The sequence below is a fragment of the Odocoileus virginianus genome, chromosome 28 (assembly GCF_023699985.2).
Source record: "Odocoileus virginianus isolate 20LAN1187 ecotype Illinois chromosome 28, Ovbor_1.2, whole genome shotgun sequence".
Classification (NCBI taxonomy): domain Eukaryota; kingdom Metazoa; phylum Chordata; class Mammalia; order Artiodactyla; family Cervidae; genus Odocoileus; species Odocoileus virginianus.
Window position 1 is genome coordinate 9474191 of NC_069701.1, and position 17907 is coordinate 9492097.

The 17907-nt window shown below is 42.2% G+C and overlaps 1 protein-coding gene and 1 long non-coding RNA gene across 17 annotated transcripts in view; one reads left to right on the plus strand and one right to left on the minus strand.

Annotated features, from left to right (window-relative positions):
- The window catches only part of DLG2 (discs large MAGUK scaffold protein 2), a 2233668-nt gene that overhangs the window by 1021388 nt on the left and 1194373 nt on the right, over positions 1–17907 (plus strand). The gene's annotated exons all lie outside the window — the stretch shown is intronic.
- Positions 982–10707, minus strand: LOC110147873 (uncharacterized). The gene is made up of 3 exons (XR_002317016.2): positions 10530–10707; positions 6427–6583; positions 982–1288 (listed from the first exon to the last, which is right to left on the minus strand). It is a non-coding gene; the product is annotated as an uncharacterized lncRNA (long non-coding RNA).

The following is a 17907-nucleotide window of genomic DNA, read 5'->3' on the forward strand; positions in this document are numbered from 1 at the left end:
CACAAGGTTAAGTACCACTCACCTTTGATTACAGTTGAATTATGGAACTTCTGAGAACTTTCTTGCCCTTTAACAAAATCCTAGTACTTTTTTCTGTCCTTTCTCATAGGAGACAACAAATTATGATGTATTATTAATTATTAGTAGTGATTTCTGAATGAAAGAGAAATGGGTTAAGCTATTATCAGAAAACTTTTTTTCTCCTCTAATATGTGATTTATGCAAGGTAGTATCTTTTTAATGGCATCCTAATTATCTCCATGAGAATATATCTCTGAAAATAAAATTTAAATCTACATAAAATATCTGACATGTGCATCATTTTCAGAGCAAAAGATGTCAAGAATAACATTGTCAGAAAGTGTCCCCTGGCCCTTGTCTTCATTATGTTAGATTAGCTGCACCTATTTGTGTTTATAAAGTTTCCAGCATCACCTACAGTATAGCACTTAATCCATGAGCTGTGATTGTTTCTTTTTATCCCCCACTGAGATAGCGGAGGTTAAATTTCATAGCAGAGGTTAAATTCTGTGCCTGTATCTCTAGTCCTTAATACGATGTCTGACACATAGTAGGTATTGAAGTATAGAATACGCATTTTGTCTAAATGAATCAAAACAGGAATGTGTTTCTAGGAGAGCTATTATTTGTTAATAGTCTTTATGGACAATACTGTGGACGTAGTGCTAGAGCGTACGTATGTATATATGTGCCCTGCGCACTAGGGCCTGCTGCTGCAGTGGGTGCAAAAGAAAGATCATGAAGCCCTTATTTGTGTTACTGGCAGTTACATGTTTGTGGGTAGAACATATACACACACACAGACACACACACACAGAGCTGAAAAATAATGGAAGACATATGTGAAAACTAACAAGAACGACATGAGCAACAAGTATATGATAGTAACTCATATGTACGCGTGCATATATATATGAACGAGATACTAAAAATACATGTTGATTCTCTGAAATGAGTTAGTTATCTAATAAGAAGAAAATTATTTAATTTAGTCAAAATTGATCAGTTCGGTCTTTTCACTTATGATTGCCCACTCCACCCATTCAACATGATCCAGGAACTTTCTCTTCTTAGTTCTTGTGCCAGTCCCTCTGAATTTTCTGTTGGTGTTAGTGAGACCTTATAGAATGACCACAATATGTCAGACTGTGAGCTTGGTACTTACCAAGGCACTATGTATTTTAATAACTTATCCTCTTTCTCTGCTCAGAAAGTCCTTCAAGGCTCAGCTTAATTATCTCCTCCTTCTTGAAGCATTTCTTGATTCCTCGGAGGCAGAATTAATCAGTTCCACTTCTACAGGCTTTCATAACTTTGCAGACATACAAACATCTCTTTCCATTAAACCAGGGATGGCAAGTAGACTCCATTCATTTATCTATTTAAATATATCTATTAAATATATAACTATTAACAAATTATTTAAAGATAACTAGATAATATTAATTGTTATCTATGTTATTACATGATAACATAGATATCTAATAAGCTGTTATTAGATAATAAACATCTACTGTGTGCCAACCACTGATGCTAAATTAGTGAACCAAATAATTGATTCTTGCACTTGGGGAGGCAGACAATAACCAATAACCATAGTTAAAAAGTGCATTGTATAACACGGGAGAATGATATGTGCTATTAATCTAGGGAAATGTGGGGTAAATAAATGCTCTACCAAGTTTAAATAGATCAAAAGAGGCCCCATTGAGAAAGTGATATCTGAGGAAGACTTGACGAAGGAGAGAGAGTGAGTCTGTGAGGACGGCTTTCCAGGCAGAGGGAACAGTCAGTGCAAAGATCCGGAAGTGAGGAGTGTGTCTTTTTACCCCTGAGATTCTAATTGGTCTGGAATGGGACCTGGCCTTTCTTTTTTTTTTAAGTTTTCCCAAGTGATCCTACTATTTAGCCAAAGATCCTACTATTTAGCGGATGCATACATCTGCTATGCAGGATGTAGGGTAACATAAATCAACTCAAGTCTCAAAAGCCTGTAGGTCATAGGGGATAGACACATGAGCATCTATACTTGACACTTCAATGTGAAAAGTGCTATAAGGGACTTGTGTACATGGTATTACAGAAGGACTTACTTCTCTTTATCCAGCCTGGGAGTCAGAGGTTAGCACAAAGCTTCCTGGAAGAGGCTGTCTGACTAAGTCTTGATATATAGGAGGTAACTAAGGAAAGAATGGTTGCAGTGAAAGTGGAGAGTGTGACTGTTCCTTGTGGGGGGGTGTGCATATGAATTCTGTGTGTCAGAAGGAACTAACTCTAAGTGATTCAACATGGACAAATGGAGGTTTACAGGAGATGAAGCTAGAAACATGGAGAGAGCTGAGATCACAGAGAGGCAGGTATAGAACTCTGATTTTATACTGAGGGCAAGGGAACATTAATGGCATACACGAAGCCAGTCTAGAATTTGGTTAGCTCAAATGGCAAATCGCTTCAGTGCCAATGATAGGAAAAATTTTTGGAAAGGACCCCACTTAGGATAGGGCAGCAAATCAAAGCATATATCCAAGAGAGAGCTGATGGTGGTCCTGATGGAGGGAAGTTTTGTGGAGATGGGGGAGATTTCAGAGACATATTAACATGGGCAGATTTATGATGAGTTGGCTGGGTGGATGCTGGTTGAGGGTGGAAAAGCAGCAAGGGAAAGAGGGAGACAGTGCCCAAGGTTTTGATTTGGGCAAGTGTGGAGATGGTGATGCCAGCCACCAGGATGGGAAACCCAGGAGCAAGAGTACATTTCAGGGAAGGAAGAGGCTTCCTGGCAAGAATGTGCCACAGTTGAGGTACCAAGAGCAGTGGGCACGATGTGATGACCAGCAGGCCAAAGGTGTAAAGTGTCCTGAGATTCCACATCTTTCACTATGGTTCCAGACATAGGAAAGCCTGTGCTCATTTAATTGTCTTCTAGATGGACACACAAGTATTAACATGTTCTGAAGATCATTGTAGACAATGTTCAAAGCTCAAGAAAAGATTTCAAGGAGCTGCTGTTGTTCACTCATTAAGTCCTGTCCAACTCTTTGCAATCCCATGGACTGCAGCACGCCAGGTTTCCCTGTCCTTCACCATCTCCCAGAGTTTGCTTACACTCATGTCCATTGAGTTGATGATGTCATCCAACCATCTCATCCTCTGTTACCCTCTTCTCCTCCTGTTCTCACTCTTTCCCAGAATCAGAGATTTTTCCAGTAATTTAGCTGTTCACATCAGGTGGCCAAAGTTTGGAGCTTCAGCTTCAGCATCAGTCCTTTCAATGAATATTCAGGGTTGATTTCCTTTAGGACTAACTGGTTTGGTCTCCTTGTTCGAGGGACTCTCAAGAGTCTTCTCCAGCACCACAGTTCAAAAGCATCAATTCTTTGGTGGTCAGCGTTTTTTATGGTCCCACTCTTACATCAGTACATGACTACTGGAAAAATCATAGCTTTGACTATACAGACCTTTGTTGGCAAAGTAATGTCTCTGCTTTTTAATATGCTATCTAGGTTTGTCTTAACTTTTCTTCCAAAGAGCTCGTGTCTTTTACTCTCATGACTGCAGTCACTGTCCTCAGTGATTTTGAAACTCAAGAAAATAAAACCTGCCACTGTTTCCAGTTTTTCCCCACCTATTTGTCATGAAGTGATGGGACCGGATGCCATGAATTTAATTTTTTGAATGTTGAGTTTTAAGCCACCTTTTTAACTCTCCTCTTTCACCTTCATCAAAAGACTCTTTAGTTCCTCTTCACTTTCTGCCGTTAGTGTGGTATCATCTGAATATCTATGTTTGTTTATATTTCTCCTGGCAATCTTGATTCCAGCTTGTGCTTCATCCAGCCCAGCATTTTTCATGATACACTCTGCATACAAGTTAAATAAGAAGGAGCCATAACTTGGTTCCAATAATATATATGTATATATTGGAACATAATATTGGAATATAATAATATATATAATACAGAAGTCTAATTGTCATCAGACTCTTAAGTAGTAAAATTCGGAACATATATAGATAAAGTCTGGTCCAAAAAGAAAGAGATGAAGCAGGCAAACACTGACAACAATATGTACATTTGACATTTCTGTTTAAGACATTTAATGTACTGATGTTTGATGTTTGGTTGTTGTTGTTGTTTTTTTTTTTTTTTTTTTTACTAAAGGGAAACATCAGCTTAGTGGAGTAATATGTGCCCCGTAACATTATTTCTAAGATATAAACTCCGCAGCAGTAAGCATGGAGTTATTTCTTTCCTGCTGGTGAGGAAGATCAGTTTTTGGAATGATACCTGCCTTTTCCTAACTCTCAGTCTCTGCATCACAGTGGAGCTTCCCTGGTGGCTCAGCTGGTAAAGAATCTACCTGTAAAGCGGGAGAAAACCTGGGTTCGATCCCTGGGTTGGGAAGATCCCCTGGAGAAGGGAAAGGCTACCCACTCCAGTATTCTAGCCTGGAGAAGTCCATGGACTATACAGTCCATGCGGTCGCAAAGAGTCGGACACGACTGAGCATCCTTCACTTTCACTTTCACTGCATCACAGTCAGGCCCCTTCATTCCATAAACTGCCCAGAGGGAGAGGGAGCACCGCATCACTGGAGAAAGCTGAGCTGAAAGACGGGCGACGCGGCGCCTCGTGCTCTCCGTCCTGAGAGAACCGACGTGCTGCCCTGACTGGACCAGCGCCATCCCTCCCTGCTCCTCACTTCTGGTCTGTGAAACAGAGGAGGAGGTTGAATAGTCATGAAGCCCCTTCCCAGCATGTTCTGCGATTCTCCCGTCACAGCTCCCCTTCAGAAATCTTCAGAGTCCTTTTCAGTTGTTCGTAAGAAGCTTTGAGAGGGACTCAGAGCTTCCAGCCCCGAGCATGAAGAGGGGCCTTTATTGCAAAGCTCCAGCTTCACTCTGAGGAGATGCCTGGAGAAAGGGCAGTGTTAGAACATCCAGGTTCACGGGATCCTTTTCCCCCCTGCAGTCTCTGATGTTCCTTGGATGTGGTAGAAACTTAACATCTGCTTTTATGTTAAAGTTCCTTCTCCTGTTCCAACAGAACGTGTGCAGTTCCATTCTAGGTGCCTGTGGCATTTGGTTCTTTGCCAGAATGGCTTTATTTGAGGGAGAGACTGTCTTCAGTATATATGGTTCAAGATTAAATAACTTTTCTTCTCACTAGTATTTAAAGTGTAATCCCATTCAGATTTCCCAGCCTACCTTAATGTTACTGGTGCATCCTTTTCTGGGATCTCATTTGTTTCAGGAAACAGCAATATTGATTTTTGTAGTGATTCCTAAAAATAAGTCACTTAGATCCTATCATCATAGTTGTTGTTTTTATATTGAAGCACCAGTTTTATTTATTGTTAATGATTTTCTTTAGATCAGTTCACTTTTTGATGTGTTTGGTACTATAAATGAAAACTGGCAAAGCTTGCTAATCAGTAGGTAACTATAAATAGGGTTTACATTTTAAAAATAACTAAAAGGAAAAAAAAGAAATCACTTCTAAGATGATCTCAGTCCATTTGTGGACCGTTTACCACATATCAGGCAACACTGGCTTTTTGTCCCAGAGGGAAACATTACTTTGTCCTGTGAGTTTGCTTGCCGCAAATACAACTGTGAAAAACTTCTTACATGGAAGGTGGCCGGGGTGTTTCTTTCCTGCACACCCAGCAAGAAAATGCAGGAGCTTTCGAAGCTTATAGTGAGTTGCTGCTGGTGATATGCTGAAGGCTGGCAGTCTGGACTGTGCTCAGCTGGGTAGGTTCTGCCCATCTTGGCCAGGATGGACTCATCTCACTTGGGGACTGGTGAGGCTGAAGGGTTTCAGCTGCAATGGATCGTCTCCATTCCATGGAGCCTCTTATCCTCCAGGAGGCCAGCTCAGGCTTGTCAGTGGGGCTCTGGTGGCAAATGTCCCCAGAAGGAGGAACGTGAGACCTCTTGAGACCTGGGCACAAACTGCCACGCCATCACTTTTGTTGTATTCCACTGGCCAAAGCAAGTCATGAGCCAGCTCATTTTTCAAGGGGTAGAAATAGACTCCACCTCTTAATAGAAGGTACTAGAAAGACATGTGACTAATTTGGTAGCCGCATGTCACCTCTCCTGAAGCCTGGCGGGAGAAAAGTGTGCTGTTGGTTCATGAGTGGGGAAAGGCATTGAGAATGTACAGAAAGAAGGTTGTATGTGTGAGCTCTCGACACTGGTGAACAGGAGGGGACAGTGCTGTGCTGAGCCAGCAGGAGGAAGACGCCGTAGAGACCAAGACTGATCTCTTCGTGAGGAATTCATTTAAGCCTAGACTCTGAATGAATCGAGATGTAAAGTTACATCTTTTTGAATCTCAGAGTATCTGATCTCTTGGCATCTCAGGTTCCTCCGTGTGAATTGAGGGTGGAATATGTTTACCTCATAGTGATGTAAATACAAGCTGAGAAGAAATGGGGGAAGCGCACAGACATGGGAAGTATGCAGTAAGTCAGTCATTGTTTTTAAACCTCGAATGTCCACGTGTCCATTTAGCCAGCTGAGATTTAATGTGTCTTCCATGCTTGTTTTCTGTTCCCTGAAATGATGAAAGAAAGTGAAAGTGAAATTGCTCAGTTGTGTCCAACTCTTTGCCACCCCATGGACTGTAGCCCACCAGGCTCCTCTGTCCATGGGATTTTCCAGGCAAGAATACTGGAGTGGGGTGCCATTGCCTTCTCCAGGGGATCTTCCCAACCCAGGGATCAAGCCTGGGTCTCCTGCATTGCAGACAGACACTTTACTGTCTGAACCACCACATGTTTGGAAACCTGGACATTCCTTCCCCCACCCCACATAGCCACTACTCCTTCATTCATTCTGTGAATCTCTACAGTTAAGTGTAGCTGGAATTCTGAGGCGTTGTGCATCTGTATGTCACCTCTCCTGAAGCTTTGTGGGAGAAAAGTATGCTCTTGATTGGCGAGTGGGGAAAAGGCATTGAGTGTGTACAAATGAAGGATATACTTGTGAGCACTTGTGAGCAGGAGGAGGGTAAAGTGCCAGGCTGAGCCACCAAGAGGAAGACACTAGACAGACCAAGACTGGCCTCCTCGCGAGCAATCCATTGGCGGAGCTCTTGGTGTGTGTCCCTCTGAAATGGGTGTGAAACAGTCTTTGGTTTCTTCTGATTGCAAGCGGAGGGGGTGGGGGAGAAAAAGGAAAAGGAGGAGGAGAAGGACCAGACAGAGACAGAGATGATGAAGCAGAAAGAGGAGGAAGAGAAAGGAAAGAAGAATAAAGGAGTAAGGGGAGAAGGAGAGGGGTGGGGAGGAGGGGGAGGAGAAGAGCATCCAGAGTAAGAAACAGCCAGCCCAGCAGCGGGGCCCTTGCATCCATGACAAAGCAGGACTGCTCCTGCATTTCCACGTACTCTCCTTCGCAGTGTCGGTCTCTGTGGCCTGGAGAAACACAAAGTCGGGCTATTTTGAATGTTCATAAATGTGTGTGGCCTCATCTCACTATTAAATAGAAGTGCTAGCTGTTCCCTAATTTTAGCACATATCTCTTAAATGTCAAAAGACAGATTTTCCTCCAACCCCCCCTTTCCTAGTCCTCAAGCTTTGAGTCACGAGGATAACTTCACTCTATGAAGAAACTGGCAGAAGAGAATAAAATGCAGAGGAGAAAAATTTGACAAACTGATTTAAAACATTATTTCCAGTCCAGTATCTGGCCAAGGAGGCAACTAAAATACATTTTCTGAACTAAGTTGATACAGAGGAGGGGAAGGGAGAAGGAAGGATGTCCTCAGAGACAAAGGTCATGAAAATCAAGGAACTGTCTGCTACAGGATTCACGGATGACCCAGACTCTAGGAATTGCCCAGCAGTAGATTTTAGGTCTTTCATATCATTGAAAGGAAAGCTGATAATGGGATGGGGTACCTGTGTAATACTGCTATGTACTATTATGTGACACCTACTGTGTGATAGACATTGAACTTTTAGAGATCCAATGTTATCCTGTCTTTCAAGAATCTTACAATTTATGGAGGAGAGAGAAACAAAACAGCAAATAAATGATTGCAATCATGGGAGATCAGATCTAAGTCAACAGTATGCACACTGTAAAAGTGAGTACAGATGAGGCAGCCAGCCCCAGAAAGGGAGTCAGGGGAACGTTCTTTTAGGAGATAACACCTTAGTTGTGTCATATGAAGTAAGTCATGTAAAGAAGTGAGCAGAGGGCTATGTAATCAGAGACAAGAGAGCATGAAACTGCAAGGTGACTGATGTGGGTGGTTGTCAGAAAATCATGTACATTGAAAGTCCTTCATTCACTTCTCAGTCATTACTCATTTGAAGGTCGTCCTTCCATACAGACATCCACCTCCCCGTCTAATCACTGCTCCCACCTCATCCACAACTGAGCTGAAACCACATGTCAACAGTGATGCTTAGCCAGGATTGGGCACCACTTCTGGTTGCCAGGACCCCAAAGGAGCAGGAGCTTAGTTAGAGTGGCGGCTTGTTTCCTCTCATTGAACAGCCCAGGAATTCAGTGCAGGGTAAGTCACTACCGGGCCAGTGCCCCAGTCTTTTCCCCTCTCGCTGATCCTCAGGAGGCCTCCATCTGAAGTCAAAACGGCAAGACAAAGACACGCTGGGAAAGGGAGCACAAATACCCTGTCTTTAGGAATATTCCAGTAACTGCCACAAAGTACTTCTGCCTACATTCCATTGGTCCAAGTTTATCACATGGCCACATGTAGCTACAAGAAAGAATGTGGAATATTTTGTAAAAGTAATGAGTAACGAGTGTTATTCTGTAGCAGCTGTGAAAAATAGGTAGAAATTCATGAAAGAGGAATCACTTTTATGTATAAGCAGTTTTTTAAAAACATTGCTCAACACATAAGACTTATTTTAAATCCTAACTAAGCAATATGGCCTCTTTCCTCAAGAAACCTTTCATAGCATACTGGAATGCTGAACAGTGTTAGGAAGCCCTGGAAGCCTAATTTCCTTACTTTCTAGGATTGTCTGAGCTCTCATATAAGAAATTTCTTCTTACCTCCTTATATTCAACTCAAATGTAAGGCTTTGTTAATATAGTGGAAGAGGAAACATATTGTGAGAGAATGCTGGTCATGGTCAGGTCAATTAATCTATTTGATACAATAGATCAGTTGGTTGGCCACTGGTGGCTATGGAATCCTAGAAATCAGGGCTTCAAACCTACAACAGATCAGCAACAGGTTTCACATCTAGGAGACACTTTTTCTTTTAACAGTATCAAGCACAGCATCTGACACACAGTAAGTGCATGATAAATTAAAGGTGTATTGAATTGAATTTATTTGCATACTCTAGCAATGAGGTTGGACACATGAAGACATCTATATTTTATCAACCATATGTTTACTCAGATTGATTGATTAACTCATTCAGTTAACATTTATTGAACTCTTAAAGTCTTGCCTGATGCTAATTGCTGGGGGAGTTAGAAAAATGATCAAGTTATAACCTATGCTTTTAAGGAGCTCATAATATAAGAAGGGCTTCCCAGGTGGCGCTAGTGGTAAAGAACCTGCCTGCCAATGCAGGAAACATAAGAGATATGGGTTTGGTCCCTGGGTCAGGAAGATGCCCTGAAGGAGGAAATGGCAACCACTCCAGTATTCTTACCTGGAGAATCCCATGGACAGAGGAGCCTGATGGGCTATAGGGCTGCAAGGAGTTGGACACGACTGAAGTGACTTAAGACACAGTATAGCAAGAAGGCAGGTGGATACACCACTAATTTTGATAGTTTGGTAAGTGCTACACAGCACCAGAGGAGATGCAAAGATGTGTTATTTCCGCCTGGTTGTTGGAGAAAGGCATTACAGAGGAGATAGTACTTGAACTCAGCCTTGAAAGGTGAGTAGTGACCCACGAAGGAGTCAGCAAATGTATGAAGAGTTCCTTTAATGTCACACTGTACCAAATACCTGTTCCAAATCCCGGGTGAGCAATGCAGCCTCTCTTCCCCAGGAGGCTGTGTTCCCTGCCATACTGGATAACTGCCTACTTACAGTACACTTTGCTGCTTCCTCTCTCACCGCCTAGGGTAGGTTGACCCTTCATATATACCCAGGAAACCCCTGTGATTCCCAGGCGGCTCAGTGGTAGAGAATCTGCCTGCCAGTGTAGGATCTGCAGGAGATGTGGGTTCGATCCCTGGGTCGGGAAGATCCCCTGGAGGAGGAAGTGGCAACCCATTCTGCCTGAAAAGTTCCATGGACAGAGGAGCCTGGCGGGCTACAGTCTGTGGGGTCACAGAGTGTCACACACGACGGAGCCGCTATGCGCACACGTCCACGTTAGAGATGACCAAGAAATCCCACATCGCCCTCTGGGTGTCAAAATCATAATCACCCATAAGCCGACTATTCATTCCTCTCCCTCACCCCTTTCGGCTTCGTCTTTTCTGTTCTATTCCGTCACACGCACGCGTCCAAGTTAAACGCTACCGTTTACACCCCGTGGCCAGGCATTCACCTTGTCTCACTTTCCGAGGTGAGATCAGTCTTTCAGCTATAGTGAGCACGCCCCGGGAAGCATGTCGCTGCTACTGTCTCCTCGCCAGCAAGAATTTTCTGTTTGTCATCACCGAGTCGTTACGTGCTTCAGGCTTTGAGCAACATCTGAGTTTCCAGCAGCTGTGTTTTACATTGTCCCCATTTTGTATAATTAAGAAAAACAGGAAGCCAATCACTTAAGTAAAGCTGACCCTCTTCATGCTGCAGACCCAAGAAAGGACGGCATCGGGGCTTTTTATAGCACAGTTTTCACAAAAGTTATCCGAAAATCCGCTTGGAAGTGGAGCGAGGAGCTGCGGCCGCGTGGTGGCCTTGCTCTTGATGACAGACAGCTGTGCTCCTCTAAACCGCCCCCCCCCCTGCTCCGGGTTAACACTCAGATGGTTGATTACCAACTCGGTCTGTCACATTGTGGCAGAGGGCTTCCCCTGACAGTTTTTTGCACCAGCTGAAATCTTAGAGGTCACAGGGTCTTTGCCCTTAGCCCTTAAATTCTCTGTATGTCCAACATTTAACCATTTTTTGCCTTGATGTCTATAGATAGTTGCAAGTCAGTTTCTAAGGAAACCCTCCCTGGGCTATTAAAGATTAAAACCAGTAATGTGTATCTGAGAAAGAGCTTCTAATTCTATTTGCTTAGAGTTTCATTTTCTTATATAAAAGAGAAATATCATTACTTCATCAAGTGAAATTGCATCTAGAAATAGTGGTTATGTTAGGGGTCAGTTCGCTTCAGTTCAGTCATTCAGTCGTGTCCGACTCTTTGCGACCCCAGGGACCGCAGCACCCCAGGCCTCCCTGTCCATCATCAACTCCCGGAGTTTACTCAAACTCATGTCCATTGAGTCAGTGATGCCATCCAACCATCTCATCCTCTGTCGACCCCTTCTCCTCACGCATTCAATCTTCCCAGCATTAGGGTCTTTTCCAGTGAGTCAGCTCTTTGCATCAGGTGGCCAAAGTATTGGAGTTTCAGCTTCACCATCAGTCCTTCCAATGAATATTCAGGATTGATTTCCTTTAGGATGGACTATTTGGATCTTCTTGCAGTCCAAGGGACTCTCAAGAGTCTTCTCCAACACCACAGTTGAAAAGCATCAATTCTTTGGCACTCAGCTTTCTTTATAGTCCAACTCTCACATCCATACGTGACTACTTGAAAAACTATAGCTTTGACTAGACGGACCTTTGTTGGCAAAGTAATATCTCTGCTTTTTAATATGCTGTCTAGGTTGGTCAGCAGTACTCAATTAGATTAAATATTAATGAGAAGGTCATTTTAGTCGATCCCTAGGTTGGGAAGATCCCCTGGAGAAGGGAATGGCAACCCACTCCAGTATGTTTGCCTAAAGAATTCCATGGACAGAGGAGCCTGGTGTACTATATAGTCCATGGGGTCACAAAGAATCAGATATGACTGAGCAACTAACACTTTCACCTTCATTAGTGATCAACTGTTAGTGATTAGTAATAGTTGTAATAGATAGTGAATAGCAATCAATATTAGTGATTAGTATGGAGGGTTGAAAGATACTTAAAATGTAGCCCCTACCTTGAAGGAGTTCATAGGCGCCTAGGGGAAGCAGACATCAGTACAACTGAATACAATTTGTAGCAATAGGTTACATGATCTGTGTCCTATTCTCATAGCACCTGTTTTGTGATCAGGCTCACCTCCTACCCACATAAATTGGAACTAGAGCATCAGTGCCTACCAAATGATCCTTCTCAACTGAAATTTGAATGTGAGTAATACCCATTCATTCATTCAGCAGATACGTGTTGAGCGCACAGTGTGCTCCAGGCATTGTGCTGAATTTTTCAGGGCTGGAAATCTTTCTTCAGTAGCATTATCATGCTTTGTGTGACACAGAGAGCTAGCTCACATGTGTTAGACACTGCTATATTCTAGTCACTTTATTTATCCAGTAAACGCTATGAGGTGGGAATTTTTCTCCCCATGAACAAATGGCAACTGTTCATGAAATTAACCTCCCCAGTGCTGTGCAGCAAGTAGCCAGTAGACAATGTATACCAGATTCCTATAGCCATGCTGATTCCCCCTTCTGCTGCTTTGACAGCCCATGCTTCAGCTAATGGAGACATTGTATTGATATTTTTAAGTGCATGCTAGTGACCGAGAGAGGCCTAAGTTTTATATGTCAGAGACTTCTTTTGGAAACAGTGTTAACACCTGTGTGTATGTCCTTTTAATTTCATCCAACAAAGATGAAAACATTTTAGCTTTGCTTTGGAGTTTAGAATAAAATGCGTTAAACATACATCAATAATGTGACAGGAAGGACTGATACCAGGAAGAACTTCAAATGTGGTTAGACACAGAAATGGTAACGGTGACGTCAGAGAAGTTGGAGAATCTGTCTCTAGAGGTCTTTAAAATTAGAATACAATTTTTATGTCTTTTTTAATGTCTCACAAAATCATATGGAATAGCTTGCGAGGCCACTTCAACTTACAGATTCATCACAGCAGGTTGCACTGGGATCCGGTCACTAAATAGGACTGAAACTGCAAACAGCCGGAGAACAGGAATGACTTACAGGTTTAATAAGTACAGTTCAGGTAGCGGCCCCCAGGTGGCAGTAGTCATACACTCGCATCTCTGCTATTTAAAAAATCATTGAAACAGGGATGAGGGACTTTAGATACTCTTTAGTCCAAACCATTTGACAATTATGAAAATTCGAGACCTATAACTATGATTCAACATAGTTCTGTGAGAAGTACTTTTTATTAAAGAAAAATCTATATAAATATTAAACACGTTATGTGTAGAATAGCAAAGCAATGGAGGTGCTATTTATTTGAAGTTAGAGGCATTTCAAATGTTTTGAGTTGTATTACTCTTCTTTCCAACCAGCCCTTTTTCAGTCTAACCAAATTAAGGAAGAGTAAAGTACTACCCTCTTGGGAAAGGTTCTTTTAGGAGACAGAAGTCTTCCTTTAGGTACATTTGCTGTGTCCCCAATGACTGCATGGCCAGTACCCTGGGGTCTACTCTGATCCAAATTGCTACAGCTCTGTGCTAGCAAGGATTTAGCCAGCCTCTTGCCCACTGTTTTCAGCAGTTTTTCTTTTATGACAGGCAATTTATTCCTATCAACATACCCAAGTGTTGATTAAATCCCTCAAAATATTACAGAGAAAGAGAACTTTGCAGCTAGCTCTTATTATCACATCAGTTAGGGTCCCTTACAATAGTTCTTTCTGGAAAAGACCCTGATGCTGGGAAAGGTTGGCAGGAGGAGAAGGGGCGACAGAGGACGGATGGTTAGATGGGCATCCCTGACTCAATGGATGTGAGCCGAGCAAACTCCAGGAGATGGTGAAGGACAGGGAAGCCTGGTGCTGCAGTCCACAGGGTTGCAAAGAGTCGGATGTGACTTAGCGACTGAACAACAGTAGTTCTAACTGAGACAAAATAGCCATGCTTTCTTGTGGTTGAATTGACTGTACTCTGACTCCCTTCTCTTCCTTTAAAGCCAACACAACAGAAAGCAAGGGAGTGGGATTTGCTGTTACAGCCTCTGAAATCTGCTCTCCCTTTTCTCCAGTACATGATTTGCAATCAGAATACCTGCAGCGCTTCTCGCACGTGAAGATGACACCTCAAAAACTCCCCAGCACAACAGAGCACCGCTGTTCTAGCCTAGTTCCCAAATACATTTTGGATGAGAGATCTGTCTGCCAGACAAAGAAAAGTCCTTTTGCTAAAGACACATGTCTACTCAGAGGCAGAGATGGGACACCAAGGGCTAAGAATATGGTAGTCTGCCGGAGCCTGCCGGCAAATGAACCGGTCACGGGCGCAATCGCCGAAATACCTAAGAAATAAAGACTCGGAAAGATGGGGTTGAGAGGGACAGAGTCAGCTCTCGACTGAAACCGACAACTTTATTGAGGAGTAACATGCTTATATATGCTAACAGGACTCGCTAAATTTAGATCAAAGACATGTATACGTGCAGAATCGCAGGCATTAGTCTTTGCTCAGGAATTTTATCTCAACTCTTTAAGACTATCAGAGCAAGGGACTGGCATCTTACTATGATTACAATCAGTTAAAAGATTATCATGATTACAATCAATTAAAGATTATCTAAAGATTACCTAGACATAAACCATACACATGAGCCTGAAAATCTCGTCAGGAAAATGGGTAAAAGGTCGCTACAGCAATTTCCTTGAGGGAGGTGAGAAAGGTCAACCTGCACTTTAATAAATCAGGGGTGGCGGGACAGAGAGGGACCTCTTGATCTCTCTCAGGGCCAAGAAGGAGCCTGAGCAGTCAGGCTGGCTCCCCGCAGTAGTCACACTGTGTTCATTTAGGTGCTTTACAGAAACTTTCTGCGGCGAAGCGCTCTGGAGCTGCAAGAAGTTGCAAGGACAAAGCTGATTTTAGGGTCTGCTTTTGAACTGCTTTTACAGGGACGGCATCCAAACCCCATCTGCCAGCTTTGCCCCCGTGTTCTGTGCTGGGACTCATTTTGACCCTTCCACGGAGCTCCCAGTGCTGCCACTCACAGCAAAAATTCCAGAAAATCCAGCTCTGGGGATTGCTGTCAAAAGGTCATCCAGTCTTTTCTCCTCACTAATTATCTTAGAAAAAGCCCTCAAAAAATGTTGGGCTTTTAAAAAATGTATCAGCATTGATATTAAATATAAAGAAAGTCACAGTAACTTTATGCATAGTGTTCTTTGCATATATGGACATGTGGGTGTGAATTCACTCCCTCATCTGCTCCCCGTCATGTTTGGAGACAGCCCACTGTTAGAGGCTGGGAATTCCACAGTTGTCAGTAGAGTCTTCCTTCATTCACTCACTCAATGTGTATTTATTCAGAGACCATTATAGATCAGTCACTATGCTAGAAACAAGGAATGTGGCCTGATAGGGAATGGATTTTTTTTTTTTTTATAGAAATGTTACCCAAGATAAACCTATTTATATGGAATTGAATTGTGCTTTAAAAAAAGTTGGACTTGTTTCTTCTAAGAAATGAGGTTTAAAGATTTTCACATCCTTATTATAATATGTACAAGGTGCAGAGACTATGCTCATTGCTTGAAGGAATATCAAGAAACGTAAGGCAAGAGCACTGTTAGAATTGATTTAGTCGTAAGGCGGGATGCATACATCTCTGAGATTCTCACTTGAATAAATGATGCAAGCAATTCCAAAATACTCTACTTTGATCTCAGGCTAGCTATGATAAGCATTGAGTGATAGAACGCTTTCAGAGGAAGCAAACGCAGAAGGCTTCACAATAGACAGTGGGAATCTGAACTGAGCTGGACTGTCCCTCCGAAACAAGTGAGTTCTCTGGATGCAGAGAAGGAAGTAGGGAGCAATGTTTCTTTTCTTTCTTTCTTTTTTTTCTTTAATTTTCCATTTAATGGTGCTGTAGAGCTTAGTGTTCCGCAGAGTACAGACAGTAAGAAGAGCTCCGGTGAGGAGGAGACGGGGCACCTGGGTGTGGCACTTGTTCAGCCTGTGAACATCGTCGGGCCTGAGCAGGTCATGGAGGCAGGACGCTGAACCAAAGGACGTGTCAGAACCCCTTCCAGCTTTAGGGTTGCTGATGCTATTAGACTTTGCTTGATATTGTAAAAGTGTACTTTTTCAAAGCACATTTTTTGCCCCTTACACTTAGCATAAGTCAAGATTGCCAAACAAGCCGGAGGCTACATTATCTAAGTGTATTCTCTTTGGTTGAAACCTAGTTGCTATTTTCTCTGACACTTAAACGGTGTTCATGAACACAGGAAATAAAGAAATTGTCCATCTTAAATCCTCAAATGAATATGTATTGTGTACCGGGTGCAAGTATCCATTCTAGATACTTATCAATGAACACTTTGCCTTTCAAAATGCTATCTGTAGCTTCCAGTATGTGTGGTGGGCTTGTTGTAGAGTATAAGAGCACATTTTATTTCAGTTGACAAAGATTCAATAAATATTTATTGAGTACCTATAAATATCAAGTATTGAGCTTATAAGATGCAAGAGATATAAAAATAATTAATTCAGTTAAAACTTAGTCTCATTCATCAAGATTATAGCCCAGTAGGGGAGTCAGACATATAAATAGACCAATTACATTTCAATATATGGGAGTTTAAGCCATGAGTATTGGAAAGCACAGAAGAGAAAACACTGGTTTCCTGGATAGAAGGCTTTACAGACAAGGAAACACTTAAACATGAAACATTTAACATTTAAGCATTATATATTTAAAAACTCTACTCAATATTTTGTGATAACCTGTAGGAGAAAAGAATCTTACAGAGAATGGATATGCATATAAAATATATAAGTAAACTGAGTTTTAAAAATGAGTTGGCAAAATGGCAGCCCTCAGACTGTAGCCAGCTTGTTGCTGAGATGCGTTTTGCAGCATCTGGCATCATGCAGTCCACAGGGCAAGAGTCTCATCAGTGACAGGAGGTTATCTGGTTCTTACACAGTAGTTGTGAAATAAGAAATAATGCAAAGTACTTAGCATAGTGCCAAGAACAGCACAGGTGATCAGTAAAGCGTACCTATCATTTGTATTATCATTCAGACCTGTTGAACCATATGCATTACTAGTTACGGGTGCACACTCCAAATGTTCAGTATACTTTATTGTGGCTATATTTAAGTGGCCATCAATGCATTAAGTTTCTGTCTTCCCTACTCCATGTAATCTCCACGAGGACAGGGGATAAAACTGTTTTGTTGATTTATATTCCTCATATCTGGGAATAGATGACAGACTGCTTAGCTCAATAGAAATGCTTAATAAATGTTTGTTAAAATAAGATGTGATGATCGAAAGACACTAGTAAGAAATCGTTAGGAAGATGTAACATCAAGTCATATAAAAATGTGAGTACTCTGACTCCAAAATATCAACTTCTAATTACTTTCACAGCCAGGGAAGGCACCCACAACTCTTAGAGGAGTAGGTTCTCAAGTTCAGCATGGCCTTCACTTTCTTCTCTCAACCCTCCATTACGCTCATCCTTAAATTGGTCTCAAAGGGAGCAGTCCTTGGATGGCCAGGGAAAATAATGTGATTTCTCTGGTTCTTTGGCCACAAAACTGTAGATGTTATTCATTTTAAGTCCTTAAGATTTCTAAAGAAGACCCTTCTCCTCCTTCAACCCATCTGTCTTGTCTCTTGGAAAGTTTTTTAGAGGAGCCCGTTCAGATCCTCTGAGGTTTCATTACTTTCCAAAGCCATGATGGAGCATTATTCTGAATAAAATTAAGTTCTACATCTTCCAATTAACAGCAGATGATGGAAGCGCCTGCCAGTTCTGTTGCCTTT